The sequence below is a fragment of the Mesocricetus auratus genome, unplaced genomic scaffold, assembly GCF_017639785.1.
Source record: "Mesocricetus auratus isolate SY011 unplaced genomic scaffold, BCM_Maur_2.0 Super-Scaffold_100004, whole genome shotgun sequence".
Classification (NCBI taxonomy): domain Eukaryota; kingdom Metazoa; phylum Chordata; class Mammalia; order Rodentia; family Cricetidae; genus Mesocricetus; species Mesocricetus auratus.
The window spans coordinates 14281904-14295423 of record NW_024429189.1 but is presented as its reverse complement, the minus strand read 5'-3'; the positions used below and the strand labels follow the sequence as shown (position 1 = coordinate 14295423).

The 13520-nt window shown below is 40.3% G+C and overlaps 1 pseudogene; it reads left to right on the top strand.

The window, feature by feature from the left end:
• The first annotated feature begins 9898 nt into the window (after positions 1-9898).
• Positions 9899-10826, top strand: LOC121140168 (annotated as a pseudogene).
• The last annotated feature ends 2694 nt before the right edge of the window (positions 10827-13520 follow it).

The following is a 13520-nucleotide window of genomic DNA, read 5'->3' as shown; positions in this document are numbered from 1 at the left end:
TTTGAAAACCCAGGCTAACACTGCCAAAAACATTGTGTGAGTCTAGTGGAATGGCCAACCAGGTTCCACATCCAGGGATCCTGGCTCTGGGCTCCATGGAAGGATATACATCAATGAGAATGAACAGGAACCTTCCAGTCAAAAAGCTAAGGTTCTGCAGTCTTGGTGGGCAAAACCCTAGCTGAATTGAGAAGTAGCCTTAGGATCAGAGTCTCTGTCTCCCCAACAGTTAGTGTTTGTTTGTTTGTTTTTCTATATGGATGTCTCTCATTCTTGGTTCCTCCTTGCTTCTTTTTTTTTAAGATTTATTTATTTATCAAGCATACACTGTTCTGCTTGGATGACCGAAGAGGGTACCAGATCTCATTACAGATGGTTATGAGTCACCATGTGGTTGCTGGGAATTGAACTCAGGTCCTCTGGAGGAGCAGACACTGCTCTTAACCTCTGAGCCATTTCTCCAGCCCACCTACTTGCTTCTTAAAGACTTCCCAACAACTCGTACCTGTCTGACCTGCAGACAGGAGAAGGACCTTTACTTCCAGTTATCCTGGAGTTGTTTTGAAACTAATTGGTGAGTGAATGAATACTTTTGTCTGTCAATTTAGCTAGCCCAAGATAGATGATTTTTGTTGTTGTTGTTGTTGTTGTTGTTATTGTTGTTAAATCAGGTGTAGATGTTGTTTGAAGGGGTTCAGGGTATTTTGTTTTGTTTTGTTTTGTTTTATAGACAGGGTCTTACTAACTAGTCTTAGGTAGGCTTAGGACTCACTGTGTAGATCAGGATGACCTCAAACTTGTAGAGATCCACTTACCTCTGATTCTTAAGGGCTGGAATCAAGGGTGTGCACCACCACACCCAGCTGTTTGTTTTTGTTAGGATAGATACACCTTTGAATAAAGTAGATTGCTCTTGATAATGTGGGTATGTCTCTTGCTATCAGTACTAAGACCAGGGATAAAACAGGAATTCAACCCTGAGACGCTCGCCAGGTTTCATAGGTGATTTTAACTTTTCTCTGCTTCTCCAACTTGGAGTCTGCCTGTCTAACTTTCTAACTTTTTTTAGGTTCCTTTGGAACATTGACAATGATCTCTCTCTCTCTCTCTCTCTCTCTCTCTCTCTCTCTCTCTCTCTCTCTCTCCTCCCTCTCTCTCTCTCTCTCTCTCTCTCTCTCTCTCTCTCTCATACACACACACACACACACGCACACACACACACACACACACACACACACACACACACTCTTTCTTTCCCCTCCCCTCCTCTCTCCTCATGCTGCTGTCTCCATGGAGAACCCTCACTAATAGATAAACCAGGGTACAAGGAGCAGGACCATAGCAACCACATATAAACAGGCTGTATTTGATTATATTCATTGTACTAATGAAAGGCAGCAAAAATGGAAAGTACCAGTTGATTTAAGAAATGAGTGACAAGCCTAAGAATACCTTAAATAAATAAACATGAGATTGTTCTGAGTTGGCACGTGGAGTATCAGACAGTCAGTTTCAGAAAAAACCATTCCATTATATCATTATATTTAGAGCGAGCACTTCCAGTGAGAGAAAACCGGCAGGGCGGCTTGGTTGAAGTTCAGTGAGTGGTGGGTAGGAAGGTAGTTTTATTTAGCACCTAGTGGATGTCAGGAGCTCTTGTGTGCTTGAACCCACTTAGTTATCACGATATCTGGTCTTGTTGAACCCTGAACTTTAGAATCGTGTCTGTTGATGACAGTTTCTCAGGTGAGGGGCTTTCTGCTTGACCACAAATGCTCCAGTCACGGTTTATTTGCATGAGTGGACCAGGCTGGCCCTCCCTCTGAGTGCATTTGTCCTTGCTGCTCTTGGTCTACACAGCTGCCCTTGTCTGCTGCTTCTCTATCTTTTAAATTGTGTCCCGAACACTCTCTCAAGGAGCCTGTTAAGCTCTCAGCCAAACTGAATTGCAGCAGCAACTTGCCGTGACTCTAGGCTCCCGGCCTCTGCTTTGGAGTGCACCAGACTATGGATTGAGCTGCGGTTGTATGTTAAATGCAATCTTCCACACTAGACTGTAAGTTACACCAGGACAAGAACTGCATAGAGTTTGTGACGTCTACAACATAAAAGTGACTAAAACATACATAACACATCAATTTGGAAAGATTTGAAACCAAGTCTTTATGGAACTAAAGTTTCCCAGACATCTCCCATTGCCTCCTGATTCTTCCCAGTAAAAAATTACATGTTTCTCACTTTTTTGAAATGGTGGGAAGGCACCTGATCATTTCACCAAACTCTACCCCAGTTCAAACAATACCTATAAAGGAATCTCTTGTAAAACAATACTTGTGTTATTTTGCCACCTAAGAAATTTACCTTTTTCCAGGCAGCAAGCCTTAGAATGAAATCTAGCTCTTTTTTTTTCTTGTTTTAGACCAGGAAGCCAAATTTTGGAGTACATATATAAAACTTCTCTCTAGTAAGTATAACAGTTGGTTAATTTTTTTCCTTAAGTGTGTGTACCAGCTTGTCTACATGCAGGCTGTGTACTTGTAGGAGGCTGAGGAGTCTAAAGAGGGTGTCCAAGTCTCTGAAATTGGAGTCCCAGGAGGTTATAAGCAGCCCATGTGGGTACTGGGCTTCAAACCTGGGTCCTCTGCAAGTGTAGTAAGTACTCATGACTTCTGATCTATCTCTCCAGCCCCTTTGTTTTGTTATATGTAACTATTAAGGCATTTTTTTTGAGACAGGGTTTCTCTGTATTGTTTTGGAGGCTGTCCTGCAACTCACTCTGTAGACCAGGCTGGTCTCCAACTCACAGAGATCTGCCTGCCTCTCTATTAAGGCATTTTAAGGCAGGTACCATGAATATATACAAGAACAACCAAAATATACAGATTTACTGAATTGTCCTTCAAGAATTAGGAACCTGTATTTCTAAGGCAATCCAACTAAATCCATTTCAACTTCAGTCGTGTGTATTTATTAATGATGAATGTGGTGTACGTCTGTTATGTCATAGTGGAAACAAATGTTCTGACTACCTGTAAACAGCATGCATCTCAGTGACTTTTTGTTTTGTTTTGTTTTTTTAGCTGTCTTAAGGCCAATGAACAGTTGGCTCTCTAGCAGAAAGGACAAAACTAAAAGTCTGAGTGCAAAAAAGCAGAAGACCTCCTCTTCCGCACTATCTATTTGCCTGCCCATTTCGCAGCACGCTCCTCAGATCTCGGAATGGTAAAGCACCAGCTACCTTACCACACCAGAGTATCTGCTTCAGACTTTTCAGACAGCCCACATACAGTGTTCAGGTACTAATAACTCAGTTTCAAATTCATTCAGTCAGTGTCTTGGCACTCCAGTCTAGACCCTCAAAATATGTAGTAAAGCTCCCTCCATTTGATAAATTCAGTTTGGGGTTCAAAATCTGACTTTACTTTCTAAACATTTTTCAGCTTGTCTAGTCTACTGTGATGGGTAACGCTAAGTACAACTTCTATGTCTACATGATTTCACATTAAACGTATAACGTCATGTCCAATTTACAGAAAAGATATTTGTGAGTTAATCCAAAAGCTTCCTCATCCTTCACTGTGGCACCTGGCTTTGGTCCAGCAGTTCAGCATTGTCAGGACAGCACAGTGCAGTTTCCTTAACCACACTGCCCCTCAGATGAAAAAGTTACTACCCCTCTACACAGAGAGAAGGCAAAAAGCTCCAACACTTGTCTTCCAACCATGTCTCATTGGATAGAACCGCTACAGGTGGTTGTTCTCAGTATTAAGGAAGCCAGTACAATCTTAAAAGGTTGTGCTACCAACATGAATTCTTTGGGGTGTAGTTTTTATGCATTAGCTCTATTGAGATATCAAAAGGCTGCTGTGGTTCTAGCCGCTGTCGCTGGTGAGATTTTCAGAATGAAATCCTACCAGCAGCAGCAGCTGCTGGAATCACATCGGCCCCCAGTCCACTTTGCAATCTCTATACACTCACTTTTTGTGGTGCTGAGGACCAAATCCAGAGCTTAGAACAAACTAAGTGCATGGTATGCCACTGAGGCAAACCCTGGGCTCTCCATGTGGTCACCGAGTCTATATTTCAGATTATATGCATGATGTAGGGATAAGGAGAAATAATGTGTAAATTTATATGCTTACACTACTTGGAATTTCTTTAACTAAACAATGCCAGAATTTCATCTAAAGGGTACTGTTTCTGCTTTTGTTTTTGGTGTGTGTGTGTGTGTGTGTGTGTGTGTGTGTGTGTGCGCGCGCGCGCGCGCGCACGCTCGCGCACACACACGAGAGAGAGAGAGAGAGAGAGAGAGAGAGAGAGAGAGAGAGAGAGAGAGAGAGAGAGAGAGAGAGTCAGTCTTACCATGTAGTTCCTGGCTAATCTGGAATCCAGTATGAAGACCAGGCTGACCTCAAACTCATAGAGATCACTTGCCTCTGCCTCCTGAGTGCTGGGATTAAAAGGTACACCAGCACGTCTGGCTCAGAAAAGTAGTGACTTTTAGAGTATACAGTGTTAAATTTTTCCATTCCTTTGAGATCTACTTCTGTCATCATGACCCCCCCAAAAAAGGCAAAAAGATAAAGCCAGTCCTGGTCTACATAGTGAGTTCCAGGACAGCAAGCGCTATGTAGAGAGACCCCTGTCTCAAAAACAAACAAAAGACTCCACCACCACAGAAGTCTATGAAAAAGATGAAAAAAATGTTAAAAGAATCTGTGATAAGAAACAGGGTGGAGTGGAAAAATCAAGTAATAAACTGAAAGAAGGAAGGAATTTTTAAAAGTTAATCAAAAAGAAACTCTGACAAGGATATGCAAAGAATTCTGGGAGATACAGCCCGTGGTCAAAATGCTCTCCACTGTATCTCCTGGACAGTCATGGCTATGTCATTTGCAAGTGATTATTTCATTTAGTCAGTTAAATCAGAGAACTTAAGCAACTTATTGAGGATGGAAGAATTAGTAAAAGCTAGAAGTGAAATTCATGCCCCAAATTTTCTGTACTGGGAAGAACTGGGCGGGCCACTCTGTCCCTCTGGATAGAACAGAGTTTGGTCTTCTTTTGGGACCCCTTTTCTCCAGCTAATTACACAGCTGATTACTACCAAACAAAGGAAGAGACACAGAGGAGAAGGCTGACCATGGTGAACAGGGCCTGGCAGGGAGAATGGAAGGTGATTCATTGAAAACCTTTTGTCCTGCAGCTGTGTCTGTGGTGACATCCTGGGCCTTGAAGAGCCGGGAATCTAGATGTGAGGAACTGAGGGGTTTTCAGACCGAGAAAAGGAACAAAGCAGCCATAAAAGGTCTTCAGATTTCTTCCCGTTTTCTTTCACAAGGCCTGGCCTGGCCTGGCCTTAGGGAACAATCCTTACTCCATAGAGGCTAGCCAACCGGCCAGGGACTCTTCCATATCTGTGGCCTGCACAGGATTCATTGCCATTCCTATGAAGTCCAAAACAATCTACTGTTTCCATTTTACTCACTGAGAGCATTGGCACTAGGCCAAGGTGAAAAGAGCTGACTTTGGACCAGCAAAGGTGACTCTTCCTTTGCCAACAGTGAGATGAAAAGTGGACCAGATAGATATATGGTAAGGTAAAATACTGATCATTAGTTTAAAAAAAGAAATCAGAATCTCACCCTACTTAAGAAAATGGGCTTTACAAATTTTTACTACTTTAAAAAATTATCATTCCCAATTTTATGATATTTTTGAAAAAGAAATAAAGGTCATTTCAAACTCTCCAATTCTAGTTTGCTGTTATCTTGAACTGATTCTTGATAAATCCATTATTTAAAATTTTCTATTCTAATTAAAGACGAGTTTGGGGCTTTTAAGTAAGGACAAGTGTTTAAGAGTGACTATTTAGAGTCTGCTAAATATTTCAGTGAGGGAGTGGAAGCCTCAAATCTACAAATGTTAAATTGTCCTGGCTTTTGAGCTCTTCCCCCTTTCAAGTTTCTAGGTTGAAAATTAAGCCCCTGCAGGGAAGGGCACCTGCATCTGTTTGCCCTATTATGCTGCTATACTGAAATGCTTTACAGCTGTCTAAATTAGCATAATTAAATCCACATCAATTAAAAACCTCAAACCCCTCTCCCCTTCACATGTAGATGATGACATTTGTCTAAGGTGGGAAGCAACAAAGGACCTTTTTAACAGTTGAAGACCTGGCTGAAAAGGTCACTACTGGGATTGATCTATTGTAACGGGTTTACCTTAACGCTAGGCAAGTGGTCAATGAGAGTTATTTGGTCAGAGCGGTGGAAGTTTGCATCTCAATGCCGCTGGCCATTAGAGATGTGCGTTTTACAACAGGCCTCGCCTTGCAGGGCTCTTTATCCTCCAGTAATGAGAGAAAACAAAGAAGCATTCTGACCTGGTGGTAGAAGCCTTTCCTCTTAAAGGAGGGAAGCCTGGGGACCTTAGGGGTAGAGAGAAGTCTGCTCTGTGGCAAAGAAAATTCCTGGAGATGGAAACTGACGTGGGGTCCAGGGGTTAATTTCTGGAACAGAAAAATTTGCATACAAATGAAAAATGATGGGATTTCTGTTATCCTAAATTTTCAATGTCATCAGCATCAAACGGCAGCCCATGTTCCCTTACCATTATTTGAAGACTATTCATTACCTCGGAGGAAGGGGCACCTTGTGGGTGTTCCACTCAATGCGGGGCACGACAATCTGCACAACTTCATCTCGTACTTGGGATGTCTGGGCATCTTTGGAATCTCCCAAATACCCTGGGATGATAATCACTTGTTTAATTACAGACTTCTCTGTCTAAGTAGTGAGTGGCACATGATGAACTTCTTTGAGTGGGTATATTTTTCATCCCCATGAAGTGCTTACATTTCCTTCACACAAGATCATATAGTGTGACAAGTGGTCTAGGTTAAAAACAAAACAAAACAAAACAAAACAAAAAAACTTCAGAGACACGACGAGACGAGAAGCTCCCCAAGGTGTGGTATATTTCTTCATTCTCAGTTTGGCTTGTTGTTTACTTGGAGTGGGGTCAGTTAATTTCTTTTTCATGTACCCGCTCCCCAGTTGTTAACAAGAAAGAACAGGGTCCAGAATAAACTTCAGAAAACATATAGAAGGAGAAATTTCATCTTGCTGCACATGAGGACTGAGAAATTCCTTAAGGCCATGAGTTAGGCAACAATATTCACACACAAAACATAAGGGTAGTGTAATGTTCAGGCCAATGATAGAATCTTCTTTAACTGGGACTTCCACTTACATACGTACTGTCTGGTCATATGTGTGTCCTGTGCAATAAACACCTTTTAGCACATATATAAAAATTTTATAACGGGTACCTTAATTTTTTGTCAGTTATTTTTATTGTGATTATGACTTGGCAAAGAGAATTTGGAACCAGCAAGTCCAATAATTTGGTGTCCAGATGTCCTGTTTAGACAAAGAGATTTCTGTTGATTCTACTATATTTTCACCAAATCTCACATAGCCAATAGTGCAATGACATGATTAGAAACTGTGGTACAATGTTTAACCCTGGTCTCTGTGTTTGAATGCTGAGTGGCTGAAACTTGTTTGCATCTCAGTGTGTTTCGAAGGCAAACTTCAAAGGAAACAGTCTATCTCTCAACTCCAGCTCCTGAGTGTCTTGGAAGTCTAATACAGGGAGGCTTAACACTCCCCGCTGAGGAAAGGGCAATGTACTGCTGAAGCTACTGTTAAGTCACTAGTGAAATACTGTTTGCAGAAGGGCTCGTTATTAGATAAACAGCCAAAGCCTCAGAAAGGATGGGGAAAACACACCCTAGTCACAGACAAAAAAATTGGGGGAGAAAAGTCTTGAAAGTTAGACCGTATGTGTTGACAAAATTTAGGGATTTTAAAACATGTATCTACACATTTATTTTATAAATTGTACATAAGACTGGCTCCTTTTCCAGTACAAAATCAAATATTTAGATTTGCACAAACCTATGGAAGCCAGATTTTAGACAAAAAGGGATTTTTTTTTGTCAGACTGTCAGTCTGAATTTCATCACAATCTGTTCAGCTGTTTTTGTTGCAGGCAGGCGTAAAAAGTACCGGGGAAGTGTGTAGTTGTATTTATTATTAAAATGAGAGTGCTAAATCCTGCTTTCTAATGACCTTCCATTCTTTAAGCCAATACCAGTCACGAACAAGTGCGTAGTCCTCATGTGAAGTACATACACGAAGGCAGAGAAAGAGGGTCAGTGGCAAATGCCCGTGGCTGACAACTACAAAATAGACTTCCAACATTTTTTAAAATGACACTGAAATTTTTTTTTGCCTCAATAAATTTTACTGTACCTGTATGATTTTTTTTTTGCCTTGAAGAAAAAAATGGTAAAATGATTTGCTGGTGGCAAAACTGAATGTTTTATTTAAAGTCATGATTTCTTTTCCCCATTCTTTATGCTAATCTGAAATTAACTTGAGTTGGCATATTCAATTCAATATCATTTAACATATGCACACTTATATGGAAAGATTGCCTCCAAGAATCTTAAAGCTAGAACTTGAACCTATGGACGATGGGCCTTTATAAATTAAAATCAAGTATTAAATCTATTTAGCTGTTGGTTTCTAGAGTCAAGGCTTTTTGATACACGGTGCTTTATGTAGAGAACACCGGCAGAAGAAATGAGACTAAGATGTTCCTCTTCCTAAGTGAGGTTCTCACACAAAGCGGGGAGAATAGCACAGTTGCTCTCGTGCTTGGCTATAAAAGAATAAACACTCAGAGTCTATTTTTGTAGGTTAAAAGTCAACAACAAAACATCTACCTTAACAGAGTGTATCGGTCTGCCCTCGCTGCTATAATAAAACATCATGGACAGGTTGTCAATCTCTCCCAGATTTATAGGTGAGAAATCTATGCTCAAACTTTGATCTTGTCTTGATCTGTAACTATTTCCTTTATTCTCCTAAGGGCACAATCCTACTGGGTCAGAACCACAGATGATGTCATTGAACACAAATAACCTCCCACACAGCGCTATCCTCCAAATATAGAGGCTTCATTCAGCAAATGCCTCTGAAGATACTCATTGTAGTCCACACTGAGACAAGCCAAGCACAGGAGCTACAGAATTCCTCTCTTCCTGTCATGTTTATATCAAATCCACAAAAGGCCAGACATTCTTATCAGAAGCTCTGATTTCTATTTTTCATATTTATGTGTAGCTCCGGGATGTCAGGCAGTAGTGTCTGATATAGCTATAAGTAGTCTCAGTGGCTGCTGAGGATGCCATTGTCACATATTCAGAGACAGAAACTTGAGTTCCTTGCAACCGGTCAACCACGTACAGGGAGTTGGAAGAGGTGATGTGTCTCATACAGTTGTCATCTTTGACTTATTATTCTGTGCTTCCCAGTTTTTTGTTTGTTTGTTTTGTCTACATCCATCTGTCCATCTCAAAGAAGCTCTAATCCTACTGAAAATATATTTAAAAATTTCATCTAACCCACCACTGTTCTATTGGGTAAAATGTAGCTTTTCATTTTTGGAGCTGTGTTCACATCAAAGGTCAGGCTTTCACTGGTCTTCTTCGTATTGGAAATATTTGCCACATTTCAAATTCTAGTGAAGATGGCATCTATTAAGATGTGGTATGTAGAACCTAGAATTACCAACCTAGTAGTAGATTTTGAATATTCTCAACACTAGCAAGCAAAAAATGCATAAATAAATGAATAGTAAAGATAATGGTATATATGGTGTTTAAAAAACAAGCACTGTATAATGTTTAGAGGGCTATAGATTACTATAAAATTTCTAGAAGTAAGTCCCACTGCCGCCTCCTTCTCTGCTGCTCTGCCTGAGTGTACCTTCAGTGCAGACCCGGTGCCTCCTTTGTGCAGCTGAGGAGACTCCGGCGCTTGCCATGGCCGACGAAAAACCAAAGGAGGGAGTCAAGACTGAGAACAATGATCATATTAATTCGAAGGTGGCCGGGCAGGATGGTTCTGTGGTGCAGATTAAGATTAAGAGGCACATATCACTTAGTAAACTAATGAAAGCCTATTGTGAATGACAGGGATTGTCGATGAGGCAGATCAGATTCCGGTTTGATGGACAACCAATCAATGAGACCCACACACCTGCACAGTTAGAAATGGAGGATGAAGATACGACTGATGTGTTCCAGCAGCAGACAGGAGGTGTCTACAAAAAGGGAACCTGCTACTTTACTCCAGAATTTTCTTGTAGACCAATAATACATTTGCAATTAGAAAGCTGCAGTTTGGTTCCACCACATCCTGACCACTACAGTATAGTTTTCTCTATTCTCTCATTTCCCTGTCCCCATTTCTTTATTGTACATAAAGGAACTGGTATATGTGCACAAGCATATTGCGCTTTTTTTCTTTTTTAAACTAAATGACTAGTGTTCCGTTTTGATTGACATCAGATGGTCTGGGGGGAAGTATTGGTTCTGTGAAAATATCCCCCTTTCTCCGTAAATGGCATGCTCAATCAGCTCTTATCTTTATATTCCAGTAAGTTATTTTGCTCTCAATGTTTTAACAAAAGAACCCAATAACAAAATTCTTGCATACCTTGTTCGATTGGAGAATTTTAATGTTTTTCATTTATCTTTGTAAAACGGAGGACAATTTTATAACTTTTTTGTAAGTAGCTGTTACATGTAGGGCAATATGTCTGTCTTTAAGTAGGGGTAAATTACTCTTGAACAAAATGGTCCTAGACAGTTTTCCCTTCAAGTCAAGCGTCTTGTTGTTTACATGAACTTCTTGTTTAAAAAAAAAATCTAGAAGTAAGCATTGAACTGTAGAATAGCCGGGTGGTGGTGGCGCATGTCTTTAATCCCAGCACTTGGGAGGCAGAGGCAGGAGGATCTCTATGAGTTCGAGACCAACCTGGTCTACAAGAGCTAGTTCCAGGACTGCCTCCAAAGCCACAGATAAACCCTTTCTCAAAAAACCAAAATAAACAAATAAATAAATAAATAAATAAATAAAATGTAGAACATACTTACATTTTTGCTAAGTATTTGTATATTTGGGCCTTATTCTCAAAATGCCAGTACACATTTATGAAACAATGACTGTCTTATTTTCTATGGCAATAGTCACTACGAAAGGGTTGGCGAAATAAGGTGATATGTTCATATAAGTAATCCCAATGTAATGCTTAAAGAAGATAAAGATAAGGGAAACCAATGTGGCATGTAAAGATATACATGTCGCATGTACATAATGTAATAAAGATCAAAAGTTGTAGAACAATTTACATAGAATTTTCTGATGTAGCTCATGCAGCAGAGGCATAATGATATGAAGTGATATGATGTAATAACATTCATGATCTGAAGTATGTTGGAACTATTCCTCTGCCATAATAAGAGAGACTCTGTCTGTGGCTTTGTAAAGAAGCCAGAAGGCAGCTTGGTCAGGTGCATTGCACACTTTTGTACTTCCCAGTTTATTCAAGTTATCTTTTTATTCACAGAGACAATCTGATAATATTATTGTGAATATAATGAAGAAGCACAAGGGACTTTTTCTTTTGTTACAATAGAACTAATACAATAATTCGAAACTTCTGTGTAATATTCACAGACTCTTCAGACTTCGTGCAATGTATATTTAAAGTTATATGTATAAAAAGTCAGCCTAATAAACAGAAACAATGATTCTGTGCTTCGATTTTGTATCCTAATTTCCATGGTAATATACTGTTTTCTGGAGCATACTAGATGATGTATTAAATGACGGGAAATGCAGTGAAAAGGGGAGGGCTGTTCTTCCAGAGCACCTGGGTTCAACTCAGCACCCACATGGTGACTCACAACCATCTGTAACTCCAGTCCCCATGAACCTGATACCCTCTTCTTGCCCCCAAGGCGACTGCATGCACAGGGTGCATAAATAAGCATGCAGGAAACACCCATACATATAAATAAAAATCAATTAAAAAAAAAGACTCCAGTCCTATGCCACTGTGAACCTATTTCCCCGGTATCCTTCATTGCTCCTATTCATACTTATCATTGTCTTACACTGACTTGCATGTATTATTGAGCAGATTCTGTGAAATATTATTAGGAAAGAGATGGTATTTTTTGCTCAGTATTTAGCACATAAAATATGTGTTGCATGAATGAATGAGTAGATACTGAAAATTAAAACAAGTAGGAAAAAAAGAGAACTTCAACTATTCCAGTTTAACCGCATTCCTACGTCCAGCTCTTAGAAGGTACAGTCATGGGCGTGGCTCTGCTCCCAGTATCCACCACCTACGGAACAGAAGAAGGCACCCGAATCACTGAAAACAAAGGACCAACAACCAACATGGCTTCTGTTCCCAGAATTAAGGAGAATGGACTCATGAGAAGTAAAGATTAGTAGCTTTGCCACCCTCTGTGCACACTCATCTTGATGAAGAGTGATGGTACTGACCTATATTTTGGCATCAATCAAATCTCCATAAGGTTGAATATGGCCCTGGAAAGGGCAAAGGCACAGGCTGGGGGCCTAGTCAGAGTTTCATGTGTCGTCAGGTGGCGTCAGACAGATCTTGGTGTGATGGGGACCAGTGGTTTCTGGAAGTAATCTGTTAGTTAGCTTCTCCTTCTACTCTGCCAACAACATCCTTCTAATAAATTATTTCCTCTCTAAGTTAGACATGATGCATTTTTTATTCTTGTAACATGAGCACCCCATGAAATTAGGAATGTTTATAAATAATTACAGAAATAATAACCTTTAACAAACTCTGTGACCTTGGGTAAGTTACTTAATCTCTCTGCATTTCACTTACTCATGTGCAAGCCGAGCAAGTAATAACAAGATGAATCACTTGAAATTGACATTTTATGGGTCAACTCTCAACCCTCTCATACAGCTCACCTCCAGAACCTAGAAGATTGGTTTCTTTGAGGATTAAATGAGTGAACACACGTGAAACACTTAGAGTCATGCCTAGCCCAGTGTAAGAGTCAAATTAACTGCTAGCTGTGGCTGCTCTCACAGTTATTGGTGTTTCCATTTCCAACATTATCATATTTCCTAAGCACTATCACAGCACAGTAGCATACAGGTAGGTAGCATCACTCACATTTAAAAAGTGCCTTTCTCCAGCATGTTAAAGGATGTCTGCTCACACATCATGACATTGTGTCTTGAAATAACCCATGTGGTACGTATATGCTCGTCCAAGCCTTTTTTGCATTTTGAAATTAACAAACAGCAAACAGTGAACCAGACATGCTTGCTATTCCTCTGTGCTGTGGGAGCAAAATTGCTACATGTTACCTTTATGTGGATGTCGATTTATTTAATTAATGTCTGTATTGAGATAAAGGCTTGCTATGTAGCCCTCCATGGCCTCAAACTCACAGAGATCTGCCTGCCTCTGCTTCCCTAGTGCCATTACACCCAGTCTAGTGTGGACATTGTCCCTGTCTAAATGGCTGAAAGCAAAGTTCAGAGTTGGCGTCTTCATAGTCCAGTGCAGTGGTTTTGCTCTTGCTTTGTAAAGCC